Source organism: Oncorhynchus masou, chromosome 18, assembly GCF_036934945.1.
Source record: "Oncorhynchus masou masou isolate Uvic2021 chromosome 18, UVic_Omas_1.1, whole genome shotgun sequence".
Classification (NCBI taxonomy): Eukaryota; Metazoa; Chordata; class Actinopteri; order Salmoniformes; family Salmonidae; genus Oncorhynchus; species Oncorhynchus masou.
The window spans coordinates 25,859,530-25,884,124 of record NC_088229.1 but is presented as its reverse complement, the minus strand read 5'-3'; the positions used below and the strand labels follow the sequence as shown (position 1 = coordinate 25,884,124).

Sequence of the window (24,595 nt, the reverse complement as noted above, 5' to 3'; positions counted from 1 at the left end):
TGTACAAATTAAATCAAAATTATTGTAAATATTGAAAATTGAGGAGGAATAGCCTATAAAGGTTGTTACATCCAGTGATGGCTTATTTATAGCCTGGCATCCACATTGTGCTATTTATGAGTAAGGCCTACCAATAAACAGGCTATCTAATCCACAGTGCAGGCTAAACAAAACTTGGGCGGTAGTGTATTGAGTACTCCAATAAGGCTCCCATAATAAGAAGAGTGACTGTTTGGTTATGCGTAGCCTAAAAACACATTTGCATCCCCTTTATCACATAACCTACCAGTAGGCTATACAATCCTAATAAAAATGTTATTACATATAGTAGCCTATTTATTTACACATTAGGCGATAAAACCTACCAATGGTGCATATGCTGTGGGAGTGGGAAGAACATCAATAGAGATTCTGGGTGCACACCCACGGCCAGCACCGCATGCATATAGGCTACAAACCCAAACACACTGCGATAGGGAATCCTAAAAATGCGACAACATATCAATAGACTATTCTATCTACTTTGAATAAGGTTCAAAATAATGAATGAGAGCCAGTAGAGGCTACATAGCCTCCTACATAGCCCACTGATAACAGCTAAAAACGGAACGCTAACACCATGGTTAATCCCCCCAAATAAATGAGGAAATACAAGGACTCACATTTCAAGAAGAATCTCATAGGCACACTGATGTCTGAACACTAATATGCGTTCAGCAATAACATCCAATGACATTCTCATCAAGCATTAGCCTGGACGGAGAGTCTAAAGTGGATGTTATTTTCGAGCGCCTTATCAACACGTTCCAGCATAGTCATAGGCCACCACTTTTATCCATTTGTTTCGGCATCTAAATGAATTGCACAGGCTAACCTACATCCAACATCGCCCAACCAGCCGTCACCTACGAATTCAGTGTCAAAACTTCATAAGATGACATTAAAGTGTCAGCGCATGTTGATGAGATGGGATACACCCGCACCAAGACATGCCAAAGCTTTGAAAATGACTTCAATAAATTGCCATTTTATTTTTCACTTTTCTCCAGGCAATGATACGGTGGCAAACCTCAAGCTCTATCTGTGCAAGTTATGGAGTTGAAAATTAATTTCGTTGAGCTCCTATTTTATTTTAACCTGTATGCATTAAGCATGTGAGATAACGCCCCAGCTATGAAGCCTACACACGGCTGCTTGATAGGCTACTTGTATGCATTCGGCAAGTACAATGTAACTGGTCGACTTCACCAACTTGCCAATGATATCACATATGTCAATAAATCATTTTGGCAAAGAATGCGGTGTGCCCAAACCTGAATAAACTGAGAGATCGCAGATACTTGAACTAAAACGATCCCCCAGATCCGCATTCATTGAGTCCTCGTTTGCCTATCCGAATTATACTGATACGACGACACGATGAATAGAAACATCGGGGAAAGCATTGGGGGAGAGAGAAGGAATGTCACTCAATGGAGCCACACACTACGCTACAAATTACACTGTAATAACCGCAATGTAAATCAAGTTGTAGCAGAAAAGTTTTGCTCTACTTACGGATAATTGTGATCTTGGGGTTTGTTTTCCTCAGCATGATTAAAATCTTAAACTTGCAGACATTTCCACGGCTGTCACGATACTCGTCCAAAGCTCCGAGTTCCAAGTCTTGAGCTTCTCACAGCATGAATGGAGCGGTATGCGGTGAGCTCCGGATAGAAAGTCAGCCTCGTTCTGAGCCGCAGGAATGCGCGCGGCCGCTGTCTGCTTGGTCGCGTCGCCGCCTACCGCATGTAGGTGGCAGCGTTAGGCACGGTAGTGACCACTGGATTCGAAAGCTGTGTTATAGGGAAACGTCGTCTGTCAGAATTCTTTACAAACACTGATTGATTGAAGATCATTTTTCATGATGTTAAAACCATTCCAACATAATAGTCTAATGTAGCCTATTAGTGTCTAATGGTCGCCATACGTTGTCTCACGGCCATGGGAGGTAAAGGTAGGCACAAGAGGAACGATAATTTCCATAAAATGCAGAATTTTTTATTGAATAAAGGAGCAGAGAGTTATCATTGAGGATTGCGTTCAGTATATGGCTAGCCTGTTCCCCTCACCCGAAGAGCTGAAACTGATTTAAATGCCTTCTGTGTTAGGAAACAGCTTTAGTGGAATGTATTCTCTTTGGGGAAAAAGTGCCATCGAGAACCAAAACGGGTTCTTCGGCTATCCTCATAGGATAACCCTTTGAAGAACCATTTTTGGTTCCAGGAAGAACTGTTTTGTGTTCCATGCAATGTTCCCTCAATTTTTTTCGGCACAGAGCAAATGTCAGCTCTCTGAAAGCACGTTTACTGTGAACACTAAGGCTGTACCCGCAATAAGTTATAGTTTTAACAGTGGCCACGTAGGCTACTGTGGCTATTTGATCATCATGTAGTCCTAACATAGGGCCTACCATCAACAACAATGGAGAAAATGCATCCCATAACATTTGAACATGGAAATAGCTATTCTATTATTCAGGCTACAGTAGCAGCCAATGTGTGGTGTTCATTGTAGGCCTACATTCCATGAGACTTAAAAGAAAACATGCAAGGCTTGAAATTAAGCTGTTTATCCACTTGTCTCTCAGACAAGGAGGTGACTGAAAATATTGTTGTGTTGTTTGATCAAGAAACCACTTTACAAAATAAAAGGTATTATTATTCTCATACCATTATTACAGAGAATCAGATGAATTATGCTACCCTCTGCCTGACTGACTTGCTTTTCAAAGATTTATCGACATGTACAGGATTTGTGCTCTTGTAGGAAGCAAATAATCCCCCATTGCTGACTACAAATGATCTATAACTGGGCTAATAATGTGCACACATGGCTACATGCAGCTCTCGCTTTGATCTCAAAACAAGCACATCTATTTACAAACTCTTATGGTGTAAACACAGTCCAGTTTAAAGTGAATGGCATGGATCCATATATGGCAACGGTTTATATGCATATAGGCCTACTGGAGCACCTGATTGGTTATGTCACACTGGTCTGTGTAGAATCCTACTCCAATCCTACTCAAATTTAGTTTTGGATACTAAGTCTCGTGTAGTTTGTTTTGTTTCGGTATGTTGCATTGAAGTGGCTAATACTGCATTGATTCAATCTCAATTCACACACTAAAGGGAAACATTGATAGTGTTAACTAACGGGGAAAACTCTAGAAAGGAGAGTGAAGTTCAATTTCGTTCTTTCCCCACGGGGGCTGATATTTCTTCTGTATGGCAGTCCTGGGGGAGCTGTGCGCCCGCACGCAGCTTAGAGGGCACAATGGTTCCATGTAGAACCCTTTCCACAGAGGGTTCCGCATGGAACCCAAAAGGGTTCTACCTGAACCAAAAATGGTTCTACCTGGAACCAAAAAAGGTTCTCCTATGGCAAGGCTAGACAACCCTGTTCCTGGAGTGCTGTAGATACTGCAGGATTTTGTTCCAACTAGGCACCACACCATCTAGGCATCATTTCGGTGATTGCCTAAATTAAACACTCCTGGGCCCAGATTCACAAAACACTTCTTATGCAAAAACAAGAAGTTCATAAGATAGTTCGTAAGTCGAATTCCCCAACAATATCTCAAGATTTAATGATTTTCTTATGAATCTTCTTAAGGTGATTGTTGCTAGGCAACCGATTTAGCTAGCTATCTAGCTAGCAATGGCAATCATGTTAGCATATTTCATACTGAGATTACTGCTCTAAAACATGTTCTAGGGTTTAAAATAATGAATACTGAAACTTTCAGATGAAGCTTATTAAACAAGTTAATTTGCTTTCATGAGCTTCCTCTCTCACTGCCCTGAGTTTAAGACAAGGGTTTAGCTATCTTGGAATTAACAACATTACCAATAACTTTATTTTCAAGATTCTAATTTATTCTTAAGGAGAAACATAAAAAATAGCGTAAGATTGGAAATGTTTTGAGTAATATCAAATTTCCTTAAATTTCTTCTAAAATGGCAGTTAAGAAGAAATTTCCTCTTAAGAAGGTTTTGTGAATCTGGGCTGTGGTCCTCCAGGTCATTTTTATTTGATTTACCTTTATTTAACTAGGTGAGTCAGTTAAGAACAAATTCTTATTTTCAATGACAGCCTTGGAACAGTGGGTTAACTGCCTGTTCAGGGGCAGAATGACAGATTTGTACCTTGTCAGCTCAGGGGTGTGAACTTGCAAACTTCCGGTTACTAGTCCAATGCTCTAACTACTCTAACCACTAGGCTACCCTGCCGCCCCGTTTAAACATGAAAACATGAAGTGCCTGTGTCACTCCAGGACCAGGGTTGCCTACCTCTGTCTTATGGGGACAACCTATGAACCATTTTGAAACCCTTAAAAATAAATAAAAAAATAAGTATCCCCACATGTTATCCCCACAAGTTATCCCCACAATTCTCAGAGCCTATAATACCATTTTGGCACAAAACGACTCAATACATGAATGTTTGCCTGACAAATTACAACAGGCAAGTTTCAGGAAAGGGAAAAAATGACAATAAACACTATTATGAAAATTAGAAACACTTCTCAAAAGGAAATAGAGGCAAACAAACGCTGCAAAACACTCAGCAAATATATACGAGCCTCAAAAGAGTGAAATAGTTAGTAGCAAAAATGTGCGTAATGATTGCCGTCTCAGGGTCATCATCACAGCTAGGTAGATTAACTATGGAACAATATGCAATACCTATGCTATTTGGCAAATTTTCTCACAAATCCAGCAACGGATGGACCTGACTCTTGACCAGGAGTGTCCCTCTCCTGTTCAGGTTCTTCACAAAGAACATCAAAAGTGACCAGATGATGAGGATGGAGGAGGTCCGATCTGCTGGTGACTAACATGTCTGTTAACAATTATATTTCCCCAAATTTGAAAAAGGTCAATCTTTCTGAGCCATACACAATTCAAAAAACATCCAACTCACAGATGACCCACAGACTCACTGCCAAGGTTTTCTTGCACTCCCCCAGTTGCAGATTATCATTCATTTTTACACATACCGGTATACACATCATGATTACACAGAGCCTCTCACAAATGCTAGCACAGACATCCACAGACTTACACTCAGAATAATCCAAATCCATTTTTGATCTGGTTTTATTTCTCTCTATAAAGAGATTAATCGTTTGACATAATCTATTTGATAGAGCTTCAGTATAGTATCACATATTGTGTGGCAGGCTGGCTGGCAGCTCAGTTCTGCATGGTACATAAACCCAAGTGTGGCTGGCTTGATAGCGGAGCTGAGCCCCTGAAATTATCTTTATTTTCCCCTGTGAATATTGGATAATACTGTAGGTTACCACATTAGTGATGACGGGGCGGAAGTGCGTTTTCATATAGGCCGTTGGGGTGTAGGACGGGATGTGGTCATCTCGTTGATGTGCCGCTGCTTTTGTACTGTAGAGTGTGTGTCCGTGCTTGTGCGTGTGTGTGTTTAGTCATTTAGGCAGGTTGTTAATTCACACAATTGTTTTCAATCGACAAAATAATTAACATCTTCAGTCCTTCCACATCATACAATTTAACTTAGAATCAATTTAGAATCAGAGGCTTAATAATGATCCACTATGGAAACCACTTTCATCATTTATGTTGATTGTTGTGTGTATTCATCCATGTCTCACATAGCTTGACAAGCATTATGGAAAAAGTCCTTAGATTGGGTGGAAAATCACAACCTCGTCATTAATGTAGACTCTAGAGAGTTTAGGGTTAGGCTTTACGTTGTATGACCCTGGCTGTTGTTCCTCATATACCATAGTGTCGTTTTAATGAGTCAGCCATATAGGAAATGTGCTCAGCAAAACACAGGAGAGGTGTTTGAACCGAGATGTGTGTTTGTGTGTATTAGTAATTCTACAGGGACATGGGGGGCTTAATCCAGATCAAAGCCTGTCGTAAGGCAAGGTGAGCCCTGTGAGATGAGGGGGAGATGAAGGCTGCCTTGGGTCTTGAAGCCCACTCCTGCCATGTCTCCTCTCCTCTGACTCCTCTTCTCTGCTCTCCTCACTCCTCTCATATCCCCTCCTGTCCTCTCCATGACTCCATGCTCCCTCCATCTGTATTTGCATAATATATCTGTGAAATTTCATTTCCTGGCAACTTCTATGCAACAGGTGATTTATGTAGATAACCCTCTCAACACATTTATAACTATCTCATACACTGCTGCAACACCTTGTTCTTCACACAGAGCCTCACGCTGTGAACAGCTCTCAGACCTCTAGTGGCGATGCTGAGTCCTGAAGCTCTGACGGTTCTGTACTCTGACGGGCTGTGCCCTGTTGCGTTGGCACCCCGGGTGAGGATGACATGGATCCAGAGTGTGTTTTAATGTTTTAACAACTCTGCTCGTAGCCTATCTCTCCCCATCCGGCTGGCATCGCCTTAAACCATGCCATCCCATTTCATCCACATCTTCCAACACCCAATCATAATTACAATCTCGTCAGAAAGAGCAAGCTTGGAGGAAAGTAATTAGAGACCAACATTATTTTCTCTTCGAAACAAATCCAAAAAGCTCAGGCTTCATTCCTCAACTGCCTGTGATGTGTCAGGCTACGGGGGCGTACGTACAGTGAAGAGAGATAGATGGGAGGTGTTTGTTACATTTTGTAGCCTGTTTTTGATCATGAAGATCACAGTATTCTTTACCGCCTGAGACACCACTCAGTGGGCAAATTAACTCCCCTAAGAAGTGTGGGAGCAAGGCGAGCGTGGGTGGGTGGGTGGGAGAGGCAGTTTGCCTGCTCAAAGGGCAGACTCCTTTAAAGTGAGTCTTTTTTGTTTCCCTTGGCTGGGTAATTATGGCTTGGCCTTGGTGTCAGGGTGTGTGTTTATTGGTATGGCCGGGCTGTCACCCACTGGCCTAGCACGTGTCACTAGAACACTGGCTGGAGTTAGATTAGAGTTAGAGAGCAAACGAGTCTGCTTCAGCTAACGCATATGCCTTCTTCTATCAGTGTCATGTCAACTAGTTATATTGAAATGTAGGCCATATCCCAAATATATGTCTATAGATTGTTACCATTAATCACATCAGTTTATGGTCAAATACAGTTTTGTGCCAACTTCTCTGTCACCACTGTTTCCATCCAAAGATGTGAGGTGACTGGTTGTGCTGAATCACTAGAAGCAGCCACCCAGGGCCCAGAGTCAGTACTATAAATGAGCAGCCACCCAGGGCCCAGAGTCAGTACTGTAAATGAGCAGCCACCCAGGGCCCAGAGTCAGTACTATAAATGAGCAGCCACCCAGGGCCCAGAGTCAGTACTGTAAATGAGCAGCTACCCAGGGCCCAGAGTCAGTACTATAAATGAGCAGCCACCCATGGCCCAGAGTCAGTACTATAAATGAGCAGACACCCAGGGCCCAGAGTCAGTACTGTAAATGAGCAGCTACCCAGGGCCCAGAGTCAGTACTATAAATGAGCAGCCACCCAGGGCCCAGAGTCAGTACTGTAAATGAGCAGACACCCAGGGCCCAGAGTCAGTACTATAAATGAGCAGACACCCAGGGCCCAGAGTCAGTACTGTAAATGAGCAGCTACCCAGGGCCCAGAGTCAGTACTATAAATGAGCAGCCACCCAGGGCCCAGAGTCAGTACTGTAAATGAGCAGACACCCAGGGCCCAGAGTCAGTACTGTAAATGAGCAGCTACCCAGGGCCCAGAGTCAGTACTATAAATGAGCAGCTACCCAGGGCCCAGAGTCAGTACTATAAATGAGCAGCTACCCAGGGCCCAGAGTCAGTACTATAAATGAGAAGCTACCCAGGGCCCAGAGTCAGTACTATAAATGAGCAGCTACCCAGGGCCCAGAGTCAGTACTATAAATGAGCAGCTACCCAGGGCCCAGAGTCAGTACTATAAATGAGCAGCTACCCAGGGCCCAGAGTCAGAACTATCCCTTAATCTCCAGCTCCACAACCACCATTTGCAATTCATCAGCAAAGCATGACCTGATTATGGTGGCTACAGGGAGCATAGCACTGGTGAGGTCACAATGAGTAAGCACCAGCGGCCATCTCCACACCACACGCTGCCTCTCTCTGCATCCCTAAGTGATTGTAATGCATCGCCCTCTCCCAAAGACATGGCAGCACTTCCTAACATTCACCCCTATCGGCAATCCAAGCTCCACTCAACTGAGATGAATTATGCAATTCTGACAGCAGCAGTTATCACGCACAATCTTATTAGAGAGAGAGGGGGGCCTATGTATATGTACCACTTCCTAGAGTACTATGTACACTGAATGTAGTATAATACTTTTCATATTATTCTAAATGTACAGTTTTACAGTGATCAAACAGCATGGCTTTATTTTGTATGGAAAATGCAGAGACAGTAGTGCCAAACCACTATTGAATAACACTGACAAAGGTGTGAGACGGATGGTTTGTTTTTCCTTTCCCTTCAGTAGTGTCATATTTAGTGAGAGTTACTGTATAGTGTGTGTAGGGGAAGGGATGAGTGATGCCACATAAAGCTGGCATGTTGGGACACTCAGCACTCAGTGATAGGGGAAGGGATGAGTGATGCCACGTAAAGCTGGCATGTTGGGACACTCAGCACTCAGTGATAGGGGAAGGGATGAGTGATGCCACGTAAAGCTGGCATGTTGTGACACTCAGCACTCAGTGATAGGGGAAGGGATGAGTGATGCCACGTAAAGCTGGCATGTTGTGACACTCAGCACTCAGTGATAGGGGAAGGGATGAGTGATGCCATGTAAAGCTGGCATGTTGTGACACTCAGCACTCAGTGATAGGGGAAGGGATGAGTGATGCCACATAAAGCTGGCATGTTGTGACACTCAGCACTCAGTGCTACACTTGACCTGATCTAGTTGCTTTGTTGTTCTGGTAAAAATGAAAATGTAAAACAGAAAACGTTTTTGAATCTTCTAGTAATGTGTTGGTCTTCCTACTACTGAATGACAGTAGGTAAGTGAATTGGTTTCCCCAAGGTGAGAAGGGGGTGTGAGGGGTGATAATTGTGTTGCTTGCTCTACAGCCCATTAGTTCATAAGCCACCATGATATACAATAAGGCTGTGACATCAAAAAGACAACAGTCACACAGTGGCGGAAGAAATTCAACTACACATGCGTTTGTTTCATCACAAAACTGAAGAGACCAAGCAGACTTGACAATGATGACGTTTTGCTCAGGATGTGATTTGATTTGTGTGAAGCCAAATCCAAACTGGCCTCCCTTGGGGGCGTTTGCTGCGCCAGGACAACCCACAGTTGAACTCAGCTCAATGCTGATTCATTAAGGAAGGCCAATCCGCATAGCAATGATAGGACAGACCAGGTGAGGATATGACGGAGTCAACCAAGACATACTGATTGTGTTTCTTCATAGGTCCTGCTCACACTCTCTCTATCCTAACTATCTTTATTTCTCTCTCTCTCTCTCTCTCTCTCTCTCTCTCTCTCTCTCTCTCTCTCTCTCCCAGATTCTGATGACTATATTCTTCTTCAATGATAGGCTAGCCGTGTTAGCCACTGTCAGCTGCTTTACTGCTCAGTGTGTGAGTGTGTTGTGGTTAGATATGACTGCTAAGACCAGGGAAGAAGAGCCAGCCAGGTGTGCTCAATCCAAAACTGTTCATCCCCCTCACCACAAGCTCAGACATTTGCTGTGGCGGGCCAATTTGTTGGGAGAGGCGGCGGTTATCTAAATGCAAAGTGATGCTGTAATAGCACTCGGGATGCGCCGAATCGCCAGTGGAGAGCACCGCCTGTAAGAAAGGTAGAGACGGATGCGGCGCAGGGGGAATTACTTGTGTGAAATCAAGCTGGAATGATGCAGGGAGACAAAATATGTGGATTAGAGCCTGTCAGGGCTGAGGAACGAGGGGAGAAAAACACCTTCCATATCAGGGAGCCATCATCAACGAGTGACGAGCAGAGGACAGGGAAAGGAAAGGGGGTGGAGACAGACGTCATCTTACCTTACACAATGTCTATGACAGAGGTGAATGAAGAATGTACAGTATAAACAGTGCCAGTGTAATCTAATCTGGTGTAATCCTAGTAACCTGAGGGTTGATTAAACATCATTGATAAAAATCTGTATAAATCAGTTCTAATTAAACTTCTCATGGCTTTACAATCGACATCGCAAACAGCAGGAACCTTTCTATTCTTAAAGCAAAGCCTTTATACCCCTTAGGGATATAGGTTCAATTATAAAAGTGGTATAACTTATTCATGGGGGACATTTTTACAAAACCCTTGGAGTAGGAATGTTTTTAATAAAGTCTTATAATGCATTCTGTTTGAGAAGAATTAACATTTTGGCAGTGTATTACCTAGCTAAAGCGGTGGTGACAAGGATATTGCAGTGGATCAGGCCTGTTGTTAGTTCACAGTCTCTAAGCTCTCCACATTGAATGAGAATGTCACCTTTTGGCATCCCTAATGGGCCTCCATGTCTCACCATGTTTCAGCCAAAGAAATTGCATTAAGCGCATTGATTTCTTCCGGTATGAAGTCACATTGTTTAATTCAAGGCAAGGTGCCGCTCTGCATCCTCAATAGTGTTGCTTGGGGAGAAGAGCATAACTTAAAACGTCAATTAGCAGGCCAGGGCCGTTTCTAGCTCTGCCCCCCCTGTTGTCGGTGGAGAGAAACATTTGCAGCTTTAAAGTTAAAGCTGCTAATGTTTCAACATCTTGCCTTGATGCAAAGCTGTCAGAGGCAAAGGATGGCTACTTTGAAGAATTTCAAATATAAAATACATTTTGATTGTTTAACACTATTTTGGTTACTACATGATTCCATATGTGTTATTTCATAGTTTTGATGTCTTCACTATTATTTTACAATGTAGAAAATAGTCCAAATAAAGAAATAAAGAAAAACCCTGGAATGAGGTGTGTCTAAACTTTTGACTCTTATTTTATATATAATTTTTATTTGAAAATATATTTTCCTTTTCCCATAACCCTACCGCTAATTGAAGTAAACTAATGGACAACAACACTTAAGCTTCTACGTCCAGATTATACAGTACATACTATATACATTTTACTGACACAATGTATTTTACAAGTTATTATTTGGTTTGTTTTTAATCCCATCCTTCACCTACCCTTAAACCTTCCCATCTATCTCTGAAGACCATCCAGATTCTATTTTCCATGTATTTTTAACTGTGCTGTTTCACAAAAAGTCTGAACCTATGTAGAGTTGAAGTTGGACGTTTACATACACCTTAGCCAAGTACATTTAAACTCAGTTTTTCACAATTCCTGATATTTAATAAGAGTAAAAATGCCCCGTCTTAGTTCAGTTAGGATCACCACTTCATTTTAAGAATGTGAAATGTCAGAATAATAGTAGAGAGAAGGATTTATTTCAGCTTTTATTTCTTTCATCACATTCCCAGTGGGTCAGAATTTTACATACACTCAATTAGTATTTGGTAGCATTGCCTTTAAATTGTTTAATTGGGTCAAACATTTGGGTAGCCTTCCACAAGCTTCCCACAATACGTTGGCTGAATTTTGGCCCATTCCTCCTGACAGAGCTGGTGTAACTGAGTCAGGTTTGTAGGCCTTCTTGCTCACACACACTTTTCAGTGTTGCCCACAAATTTTCTATGGGACTGAGGTCAGGGCTTTGTGATGGCCACTCCAATACCTTGACTTTATTGTCCTTAAGCCATTTTGCCACAACTTTGGAAGTATGCTTGGGGTCATTGTCCATTTGGAAATCCCATTTGCGACCAAGCTTTAACAACCTGACTGATGTCTTGAGATGTTGCTTCAATATATCCACAGAATGTCCCCCCTCATGATGCCATCTAGCTTGTGAAGTGCACCAGTCCCTCCTGCAGCAAAGCACCCCCACAACAAGATGCTGCCACCCCCGTGCTTCACGGTTGGGATGGTGTTCTTTGGCTTGCAAGCCTCCCCCTTTTTCCTCCAAACATAACGATGGTCATTATAGACAAACAGTTCTATTTTTCTTTCATCAGACCAGAGGACATTTCTCCAAAAAGTACAATCTTTGTCCCAATGTGCAGATGCAAACTGTAGTCTGGCTTTTTCTATGGCAGTTTTAGAGCAGTGGCTTCTTTCTTGGTGTTTATACTTGCGTACTATTGTTTGTACAGATGAACATGGTACCTTCGGGCATTTGGAAATTGTTCCCAAGGATGAACCAGACTTGTGGAGGGCTACAATTATTTTCTGAAGTCTTGGCTGATTTCTTTTGATTTTCCCATGATGTCAAGCAAAGAGCCACTGAGTTTGAAGGTAGGCCTTGAAATACCTCCATATGTACACCTCCAATTGACTCAAATTATGCCAATCAGAAGCTTCTAAAGCCATTACATAATTTTCTGTAATTTTCCAAGCCGTTTAAAGTCACAGTCAACTTAGTGTATGTAAACTTCTGACCCACTGGAATTGTGATACAGTGAATTATAAATTATATAATCTGTCTGTAAACAATTGTTAGAAAAATTATCTGTGTCATGCACAAAGTAGATGTCCTAACCAACTTGCCAAAACTATAGTTTAACAATAAATTTGTGGAGTGGTTGAAAAATTAGTTTGAATGACTCAAACCTAAGTGTATATAATCTTCAGACTTCATCTGTACATTTTACAGACAATATATTTTACATTAGTTATCTTGTTATTTTTAGTCCCACCCTTCAGCTCCACTCAACCTCTCGCATCTATCTCTGAACATCATCCAGTTTTGATTTCTATTTACCCATATATTTTTCAACTGTGTTGTGGTGTTTCACAAAAGTTCTGAACCTGTCTATTCTCATAGTTTCTACAGATTGTATATTAAAAATGAAAATGTTTGTGAAAAGTATAATTTTTTTATTGATTGATTGACTATGACTTTTCAGATCACCCAGTAATATTTGCAGCATTTGCTCCATGTAAATGTGGCAATTCTTCAGCCATTCCTGAACCTGCGACCAAAAACAAGCTACATATGGACAGTACCAAAACAAATGATCTAATGATTCTGTCTCTTTGCAGCAAAATCTGCAGAGCTGGTTTGGTTGTATCCCCCATATATACACCTCCATTCAAAAGTTTGGGGTCACTTAGAAATGTCCTTGTTTTTGAAAGAAAAGCATATTTTTTGTCCATTAAAATGACATCAAATTGATCAGAAATACAGTGTAGACATTGTTAATAATGTAAATGACAACGCTGTGTACTACTCCCTTCACAGAACAGTCCATATTCACACTAACTAACCAGAATAGAAAGAGGAGTGAAAGGCCCCAGTGCACAACTGAGCAAGAGGACAAGTACATTAGAGTATCTAGTTTGAGAAACAGACCCCTCACAAGTCCTCAACTGGCAGCTTCATTAAATAGTACCCGCAAAACGCCAGTCTCAAAGTCAATTGTGAAGAGGCGACTCCGGGATGCTGGTCTTCTAGGCAGAGTTGCAAAGAAAAAGCCATATCTCAGACTGGCCAATAAAAAGAAAAGATTAAGATGGGCCTAAGAACACAGACACTGGACAGAAGAACTCTTGAACATAGGGTGAGACATCCTTACTAATCTGTTAGAAAACCAGTTTCGATTTAAGAATAACTTTTGTATGACTGAAGCCTTTAGTAAGAGGTCTAATGATTTCATATTTAATAATTTCTGCCCTCCGAATTTATATTCATTATTTAAATAGGCTTGTTTAATTTTGTCTGGCTTGCCGTTAAAATAAAATGGAATATTGTTTGCTTACATAATTTTAAAAACAGGTTGCTAGGTGTAGGCAAAACCAAAAGTAAATAGGTAAACAGGGATATGACCTAAGAGTTAATCAGGGTGATTTTTCCACACATAGACAGGTACATAGACAGGATCTGGCAGTCTCTATGGGTGTGCCACAGGGTTCAATTCTTGGACCGACTCTCTTCTCTGTATACATCAATGAGGTCGCTCTTGCTGCTGGTGAGTCTCTGATCCACCTCTACGCAGACGACACCATTCTGTATACTTCTGGCCCTTCTTTGGACACTGTGTTAACAACCCTCAAGGCAAGCTTCAATGCCATACAACTCTCCTTCCGTGGCCTCCAATTGCTCTTAAATACAAGTAAAACTAAATGCATGCTCTTCAACCGATCGCTACCTGCACCTGCCTGCCTGTCCAACATCACTACTCTGGACGGCTCTGATTTAGAATACGTGGACAACTACAAATACTTAGGTGTCTGGTTAGACTGTAAACTCTCCTTCCAGACCCATAGCAAACATCTCCAATCCAAAGTTAAATCTAGAATTGGGTTCCTATTTCACAGCAAAGCATCCTTCACTCATGCTGCCAAACATACCCTTGTAAAACTGACCATCCTACCAATCCTCGACTTCGGCGATGTCATTTACAAAATAGCCTCCAATACCCTACTCAACAAATTGGATGCAGTCTATCACAGTGCAATCCGTTTTGTCACCAAAGCCCCATATACTACCCACCATTGCAACCTGTATGCTCTCGTTGGCCTCGCTTCATACTCGTCGCCAAACCCACTGGCTCCATGTCATCTACAAGACCCTGCTAGGTAAAGTCCCCCCTTATCTCAGCTCGCTGGTCACCATAGCATCTCCCACCTGTAGCACACGCTCCAGCAGGTATATCTCTCTAGTCACCCCCAAAACCAATTCTTTTTTTGGCCGCCTCTCCTTCCAGTTCTCTGCTGCCAATGACTGGAACGAACTACAAAATCTCTGAAACTGGAAACACTTATCTCCCTCACTAGCTTTAAGCACCAACTGTCAGAGCAGCTCACAGATTACTGCACCTGTACATAGCCCACCTATAATTTAGCCCAAACAACTACCTCTTTCCCTACTGTATTTAATTAATTTATTTATTTTCCTCCTTTGCACCCCATTTTTTTAATTTCTACTTTGCACATTCTTCCACTGCAAATCTACCATTCCAGTGTTTTACTTGCTATATTGTATTTACTTTGCCACCATGGCCTTTTTTTGCATGTACCTCCCTTATCTCACCTCATTTGCTCACATCGTATATAGACTTGTTTATACTGAATTATTGACTGTATGTTTGTTTTACTCCATGTGTAACTCTGTGTCATTGTATGTGTCGAACTGCTTTGCTTTATCTTGGCCAGGTCGCAATTGTAAATGAGAACTTGTTCTCAACTTGCCTACGTGGTTAAATAAAGGTGAAATAAAATAAAATACATTAGAAAATTCCTTTCCATGGAAGCAAGATCTTATCTATGTTTGCTAACTTTCTATAAAAATGTATTGTTGTGAGATAATTTCTTTCTTTTGGGATATGAATACCATGTATGTCCACATCACTATCAAACTGTTTTATTGGAAAACTACACAGTAATGTAAAATGTGTATTTTTTTGTGATCCAATACGTAATATGGTGTACTTAATTATATCATAGTATATCATAATTTAATTGTAATCCAGACAGGTTAGAAAAAGTATTTAGATCCTCTATGAGGCTGTAGAGGTATCCAAATTGTGGATTTTAAATCCTGGATTTTTATCCCCTTGATATTAATGTTGGATCTGATTTTAATAGCTAACATTTTTATTTAGTTACCCCTATTGTTTTATTGTTTTAGTAGCTACTATCTTGTCTCATTGCTACAACTCACTTACAGGCTCGGGAGAGACAAAGTCATGCGTCCTCCGATACACAACCCAACCTAGCCGCACTGCTTCTTAACACAGCGCGCATCCATTTTTGGGAAGACAGCCGCACCAATGTGTCAGAGGAAACACTATGCATATGGCAACTTTGGTTCACGTGCACTGTCCAGAACGCCACAGGAGTCGTGATGAGACTAGAAGGATATCCCAGGCAAAACCAAGATGAGACGGCATCCAGGAAAAGAGCAGGATTTTTGAAGCTCTGTTTTCCATTGTCTCCTTATATGGCTGTGAACGCGAGAGGAGTGAGTCAGAGCCTTCTGCGAACCCAGGGTCTCAGGTGGCACAGCTGGCGATTGCACCATAAGAGACCCATTAACCATTGCGTCCACGCTGATTGGGGAATAGCTAACAATTTGATGTCCATAATAAATAGATATGCTGATAGTGGACAACCTTGTTTTACTCCTCTTGACAGTTTAATACTTTCTGAGAAGTAGCCATTCTTTACTATTTTACACCTAGGGTTACTATACATAACTTTTATCCATTATATAAGAGATTCTCCAAAATTGAAATATTCCAGGCATTTATATATAAATTCCAGTCGTAGTTGATCAAAAGCCTTTTCAAAATCAGCTATGAATACCAGGCCTGGTTTACCAGATTTTTCATAGTGATCTATTGTTTCCAGTACTTGTCTCATATTATCTCCCATGTATCGTCCATGCAAAAAAAACTGTCTGATTAGGATTAATAATATCCAATAAGACCTTTTTCATTCGATGCGCTATGCATTTTGAATCCCAACCAGTGGCGAACCATCATTCAGAGCTTGTTTTGAGCCCCACCTTTTTAGCTTAAACATTTGTTTTGTGTGTGTGGGGTTACCTGTTATTTTGGAGTTAATACGTGTGACATATCAGATTGCAAACAATGTAAAAATGTACTAATTGAAACTTGGTCTCTTTTTTGCTTCCTTGAGTAAGGCAGCTCCAAAATGCATGTGTTTCAGCCTAGCTCAGTGCTTTCTGTGGTGGTGGGGCAGCCAGCGGAAAATACAGAGTGTAGGGGTTGGTAATGTTCTTTAGTTGAACTGTGATTAGCTCACTGCCCTGGGGACAATCCAAGGGAGGGAATTTCAATTTGATGTCCCATTAGATATGCTGATAGTGGAGTTACATTAGACATGCCCATCCACAGAAGGCTCAAGGTCATTGGCCATTCAGATGATTTCAAATCACGTTATATACATAACTTTGATTGGATTATCATGTGAACATCATACTTTCAAAATTTAGCATTTAGCATCATCATCATGAATCAAGACAAAATCACTGGCAAATACTTTTGAATCCTTTTCATATGAAGATAAATATGGATAAAACTTGTCTCATATTGCTCATCGTCCATGACATAAACATTACACATTAAGATTAATAAATCCAATAAACCTTTTTCAACAATGAGTTGTTTAGAAGGAATCAGTGGTGAACCAGCCATTCAGAGCTTGTTTTGAGCCCCACCTTTTTAGCTTAAACATTTGTTTTGTGGGTGTGGGGTCCCAAGTCTGGGTTTAAGAGTGTCTTTATCAGTTTGCTTAAAGGGATAAACTTTCAACATTGGCCGCACTGTTAATCCAGCATAACTTCTGCCGTGCTCAAAACAACTGGAAACTTGGAACTGGGAAATCTGACTTCAGTGAGTTCAAGACAACTGCGAATTCAGAAAACAATTTGCTCCGACTGGGAAAGTACGGTCATCCAACTCGGAATTGTAGGTCGGGAACTCTGGCCTCTTTCTAGTGCTCCGATCTGAAGATCACTGACGTCATCATGATTCAACCTTCAACCGAGTTCCCAGTTGTCTTGAATGCACCATAAATCCAGGGAATTCCAGACTTTGATGACAAAGTTTGATGACAAAATTTGGCCACTGTCACAGATCCCTCCAGAACTTTCATTATGGTCACCTGGCCCGTGTAAGTACCTGTGCTGTGTGTTTTGGCTTTTGTGCCATTGTGGATTGCGCAGATGATTACAGGTCTCGTCCCATGTGTTAATTATTGTGAGCGTGTGGAATTTATTCGAGGCACTCCTCGCTCTTTTGTTTGGGTTTCTACAATGTGTTTTTGTATAGTGTTTGTTTAGTCTTCGTCCCCATGCCTTTACAAGGCACGCCGTAATTTGGGTGAAATAAAAACTCTATTACGCATTCCTGTGTCTGTCTCCCGAATCATTCAGACCAGCGTGACACCCACTAAGGACCGCCACGCCACCTTCCTGTTCAAGTGAGCACAGCATGGGAAGGTGAGTCCAAAAATTTATTGTATTCTGCTGCATAAATTATGTAATATGCCCCAGACCTATTTATACTTGTGGCGGCAGGTAGCCTAGTGGTAGTAGTTAGAGCGTTGGACTTGTAACCGAAAATTTGCAAGATTGAATCCGCGAACTGACAAGGTAAAATCTGTTGTTCTGCCCTTGAACAAGGCACTGTTAACCCACTGTTCCTAGGTTATCATTGAAAATAAGAATTTGTTCTTAACTGACTTGCCTAGTTAAATAAAGGTTCAAAAAATAATTAAATAAAAATACTGTAGCCAAGAAAGTAATACTAAGTGAATGTTGTGTAGTAAGCTGTTAGTAGCCCATGTGCCTCACCCTAATCATTTTGTCCCTTTTCCCCTCTTAATGTTGCGGCACACGACCTTGTCATTGGGGCGGCAGGAAGCCTAGTGGTTAGAGCGTCGGGCCAGTAACCGAAAGGTTGCTAGATCAAATCCCTGAGCTGACAAGGTAAAAATCTGTTGTTCTGCCACTGAACAAGACAGGTAACCCACAGTTCCTAGGCTGTCATTGTAAATATTAATTTGTTCTTAACTGACTTGCCTCATTACATTTAAAAACAATAATTTTGCCTACTTTTCTGACTTGGTGGTGCACAGGTAGCCTATAGCCTGTTTAAGAGAAATGTAATAATCTAATATTGTAAGAGCTTTTATTGTCTGCTTATATGCCCCCTTTATTTATCCTACAGTTCTGACTTAGTGTACGGGGAGAATGCTGTAAGAACGGCCCATGTTCTGAATTCTGTCAATGTACATTTCAAAAGGGCTGAACAAATAGTTATATTGACTACGTCCGTCCGAGCTCATTCATTAATGTCTTAATCGAAATTACGGATCGCATCTTATCGGCTCGTTGTCCCCTTATGCCATAGTTTGTACATCTCAATTGTCAGTAGAAACCACATTTGTTTAAGCAAATCAGCCATATCAGTTATGGTTTTTATAATGGCAGTAAATGAGGCTGAATGAACTGATTCTTTGCCAGACAAGGCTCCGCTGTAGCAGTGGTAAGGTATTGGGACTGCTGTTGGGGCAGGAACTGGATCTTTATATTTGACCATGATTACTACAAGGTTCAGATAGCTGGCTAGACTAATTTACCTAACAATCTTTCAAATGTTAGCTGACATGGGCTAACTGAGTGACTGTCAGATCGCATCTTATCGGCTCGTTGTCCCCTTATGCCATAGTTTGTACATCTCAATTGTCAGTAGAAACCACATTTGTTTAAGCAAATCAGCCGAGATCTTTATATTTGACCATGATTACTACAAAAGGACATGGCTAACAGATCAGCGAGTGCAAAACTGATTATGGAAAACGTTGGTGCCCCCTAGCGGTCGATTATGCTTAGAAACAGCACTGGTGCAGGAAGAGGAGCGTCCAGCCTCCTGAACAATGACTGGTGCTGCAAGAGGAGCACCCAGTCTCCTGAACAATGACTGGTGCCGCAAGAGGAGCACCCAGCCTCCTGAACAAAGAGAGCACTCCTGAACAGCCTCCCAGAACAATGACTGGTGACCGCAAGAAGAGCCTCCTGAGCACCCAGCAGCCTCCTGAACAATGACTGGTGCCGCAAGAGGAGCACCCAGCCTCCTGAACAATGACTGGTGCCGCAAGAGGAGCACCCAGCCTCCTGAACAATGACTGGTGCCGCAAGAGGAGCACCCAGCCTCCTGAACAATAACTGGTGCCGCAAGAGGAGCACCCAGCCTCCTGAACAATGACTGGTGCCTCAAGAGGAGCACCCAGCCTCCTGAACAATGACTGGTGCCGCAAGAGGAGCACCCAGCCTCCTGAACAATGCTACATTGTTTCATTTGATGGAACTAGCCACAAATATTTTAGGGGTCCTTTCTGAGAATTTGTTAGACGGCCTGGTTTTGGTTTTATAAGGCAGTCTTTTTTCAATTCTCGTTCAGACAGTGTTTTCCAGACTGGTGAGAACACAAACAAACAAGTTCAATCAGCTACAAGTCATTAGTGTGTTCTGCATATACAGGTGAGCTGTCTGTAGTGGGAGATGGCACATGTTTTATTTTAGGCCAAGTATGGAGCTATTCCCTATCTTTCTCCTCTCGACACTATTCTACACTGTGTTGCTTCCAATTTAACAAACTGTACAACTGTTATCAGCACTGCAGGCAATTACAGGTATGAGCAATCAGCATTTCGACTTATGTAACAGTAATTGTAAACCGTATATTCCTCCTAGAGAGCTGGATTAAGGAACAATGTGAGTTCAGTTATATTCCAATCAAAATGTTGGGTGGCAGCAATCAGTGATAACAAACAGGCCAGATGTGTTCACAGATGGCCTGTATTTCACTACTCTTTTCGGAAACCCTGGGGTTATTATGCCTACATGTCTAAAACACCTCTACAGTTACATGTTGACGTGACATGTTTTCATTATCATTAGGACAGCCATTGCAAGAAAATCCTAGTCAGACAGTTGCCACATTGACTTCTTGTCATACATACATTGCTAGAAAAATACACCTGTCTCTGCTAATGACAAGAGAAGCCCTGTCCCAGGCTACATGGTGAAGCAGTATAGTGGGAGCCTCTCTCCTCATCCCCCAGCGCTGTTCCCCCTCTCTGTTCCCCCCGGGCCGCTCTGGGATGCATCAGGCTTTTTAGAGAGTCACGTAGTCTCCTCATTAACACCCATCCGCCGCTCCCCGACACATCAGATCCCAAATGAGCCGGCACATCACCGCTCTGCTCTGCTCTGCCTGTGATTCATCTTCCGCCATTCAGCAGCAAACTCCACTCTTCTCCCGCTCCTCTCCCGCACCATCCGTCCCTGCACCACTCTGACATGTGTCATTTCATCTGCCATTCATTCATTTGTTCCCCCTTGCTTCTATTTTCATAGTTCTGTTCTCTGCTTGCTTTTCCCCATTCTATTTAATTTGATCTCCCTCCCACTTGTTGTGTACAGCAACACACAGTCCAAAGTTACAGTAACAAAGACTCTGCTCCATATACTCACATTATGTTCACTTCACATTGACAGTCAGAGACGGTTAAGTGGGGACCTTCGGAGGAAAGCTGCTGTGGAAGACAAAACCATTCCCCCAGTGTATGTCAGTAAGTCAGGAGTTCTCTTCACAGCAACCGTCCTTTACGGACCTGACAATGTTTGTGGTTTGAGAGCTTGGGACTATAAGGTTCCATTGCATATTTGTCCTGTTCAGTGTTCTCTACCTATATAGTACTCTAAATACCCCAATTCACAAATACAATATAGAAATTGCTGAACCCATTCAAACCAATGAGGGTTCGGAACTTCCTTTTATTGCAGATAGAACCTTGTAGTCCCAAACTCTCGGTTTGGTAGGGTATACTGTAGAGCAAATGGTACCGTCCAGCTCTTTTTGAACTAAAACCTTGAGATGGGCCCTGGAAGACCCTGTCTGCATTCCTTATCTCAGGTCCATTAGAGCCTGACCAATCTGGATGCTAGTTGCTTGTTGCATCAAGCCAACCTTGCCAGAGTGAAGATATGAGGAGAAGGAGAAAAAAATTACGTGAAAAGTAAGCTCCTCGTAGAGAGAACAATTGATCCTCTGAGATTTCCTATTTAGTTTTCTGAAATAAATAGCTGTTGTCAATTGAGAATAACTATGGAGAAAGAGAGTCCAGAAGAGGCGAGAGAAAGGGAAGAGGGAGGGGGTTGGTTCTGCAGGTTACCATTCAGCCGAGAAAGGAGAGAGGCTCAACCTAATAGGAAATGGCTGTGTTGTCTCCCATCTCATTTGAAATGTGGCGCACTAGGACAGGTTTTAAAGTTGCATGCCATCTCCGTAAAGAGAAACCTCTTAACAGCTCTGTGCTTTTCTCTCCCCGCTCTGACCCAACCAATCCCAGGGAGAATAAATAAATGAATAAAATGTGGCGTGATTTCAGCAGAAAAATATTGAGGGTTAGGGAGAAAGAGAGAGGAGGAAGCCAGTGACAAATTGCAAATGCTTCCTCGCAGTATGAGTGACAGGCCATCTTTATTCCACATCTGCAGGCAACGCCTCAGTGGGTGTTATTAATTGAAATGCGATTGCAGGGGAGTGTGGGAACAGCTCTCATATCTAATCCATATCAAACCAATTAATAAAAAACGTCCCTCTCCTCTCCTCCCCGCACAATTGATACATCCAATGGCAACCATGAATTAAAAAAGAGAAATTGAAAGTGCTATTTTGAAGAAAAAAAACTGCATTGAGATTAATTTGCGCCCATTATTCAGCCTGGGAGGTTTGGGAAGTCTTTGGTTTGTATGTAAAAGTGTTTCTTTATGAGTCAGTGAGTTATAATAACTGGCGGCCCAACGTCGTTGGCTAGATTCTTTAACTCAGACCCCCAGAAATAAGATGGTTGTGAAACAATGAGATGTGAGTTAATTAAACCTCTTTAACCAGTGGTCCCAACTGGGAGGCCTGTCTCCCAGGTCAGGGGCCCTCCTGCAGGTCATGACTACTAGCCCATACCCTGGTGGTGTGGACGGCCTGTCCCCCAGGTCAGGGGCCCTCCTGCAGGTCATGACTACTAGCCCATACCCTGGTGGTGTGGACGGCCTGTCTCCCAGGTCAGGGGCCCTCCTGCAGGTCATGACTACTAGCCCATACCCTGGTGGTGTGGACGGCCTGTCTCCCAGGTCAGGGGCCCTCCTGCATGTCATGACTACTAGCCCATACCCTGGTGGTGTGGACGGCCTGTCTCCCAGGTCAGGGGCCCTCCTGCAGGTCATGACTACTAGCCCATACCCTGGTGGTGTGGACGGCCTGTCTCCCAGGTCAGGGGCCCTCCTGCAGGTCATGACTACTAGCCCATACCCTGGTGGTGTGGACGGCCTGTCTCCCAGGTCAGGGGCCCTCCTGCAGGTCATGACTACTAGCCCATACCCTGGTGGTGTGGACGGCCTGTCTCCCAGGTCAGGGGCCCTCCTGCAGGTCATGACTACTAGCCCATACCCTGGTGGTGTGGATGGCCTGTCTCCCAGGTCAGGGGCCCTCCTGCATGTCATGACTACTAGCCCATACGCTGGTGGTGTGGACGGCCTGTCTCCCAGGTCAGGGGCCCTCCTGCTGGTCATGACTACTAGCCCATACGCTGGTGGTGTGGACGGCCTGTCTCCCAGGTCAGGGGCCCTCCTGCAGGTCATGACTACTAGCCCATACCCTGGTGGTGTGGACGGCCTGTCTCCCAGGTCAGGGGCCCTCCTGCAGGTCATGACTACTAGCCCATACCCTGGTGGTGTGGACGCCCTGTCTCCCAGGTCAGGGGCCCTCCTGCAGGTCATGACTACTAGCCCATACGCTGGTGGTGTGGACGGCCTGTCTCCCAGGTCATGTCATGGGCCCTCCTGCAGGTCATGACATACTAGCCCATACGCTGGTGGTGTGGACGGCCTGTCTCCCAGGTCAGGGGCCCTCCTGCATGTCATGACTACTATCCCATACCCTGGTGGTGTGGACGGCCTGTCTCCCAGGTCAGGGGCCCTCCTGCAGGTCATGACATGACTACTAGCCCATACCCTGGTGGTGTGGACGGCCTGTCTCCCAGGTCATGGGCCCTCCTGCAGGTCATGACTACTAGCCCATACCCTGGTGGTGTGGAAGGCCTGTCTCCCAGGTCAGGGGGCCCTCCTGCATGTCATGACTACTATAGCCCATACGCTGGTGGTGTGGACGGCCTGTCTCCCAGGTCAGGGGCCCTCCTGCAGGTCATGACTACTAGCCCATACCCTGGTGGTGTGGACGGCCTGTCTCCCAGGTCAGGGGCCCTCCTGCAGGTCATGACTACTAGCCCATACCCTGGTGGTGTGGACGGCCTGTCTCCCAGGTCAGGGGCCCTCCTGCAGGTCATGACTACTAGCCCTGCAGGTCATGACTCCCAGGTCAGGGGCCCTCCCATATGCTGGTGGTGTGGACGGCCTGTCTCCCAGGTCAGGGGCCCTTCTGCAGGTCATGACTACTAGCCCATACGCTGGTGGTGTGGATGGCCTGTCTTCCAGGTCAGGGGCCCTCCTGCAGGTCATGACTACTAGCCCATACCCTGGTGGTGTGGACGGCCTGTCTCCCAGGTCAGGGGCCCTCCTGCAGGTCATGACTACTAGCCCATACCCTGGTGGTGTGGACGGCCTGTCTCCCAGGTCAGGGGCCCTCCTGCAGGTCATGACTACTAGCCCATACCCTGGTGGTGTGGACGGCCTGTCTCCCAGGTCAGGGGCCCTCCTGCAGGTCATGACTACTAGCCCATACCCTGGTGGTGTGGACGGCCTGTCTCCCAGGTCAGGGGCCCTAAAATTGTGTTTGCAGGTCATAACAGCTCTTCATTTCTTGCCCTCTTCTCTCACTGCTGTATCACTGGTATCCCTCTATGGTGATCACTGTAAACAACCCTGGCCCATACCCTGGTGGTGTGAGGTTAAAGTGCTGAGGATTTTCATCCATATCAGGTGAACCGTTTAAACATTACAGCACTTTTTGCAAAAGTATTGCGACAAATTCAGTGAAGTATTTTTTAAATATTCATAGCATGCAATGACTCCCAGGTCAGG

The 24,595-nt window shown here is 43.6% G+C and overlaps 1 pseudogene; it reads right to left on the bottom strand.

Annotated features, from left to right (window-relative positions):
* Window positions 1–1,676, bottom strand: part of LOC135504308 (plexin-A1-like) — a 283,703-nt pseudogene extending 282,027 nt beyond the window's left edge.
* Between the last annotated feature and the right edge of the window lie 22,919 nt (window positions 1,677–24,595).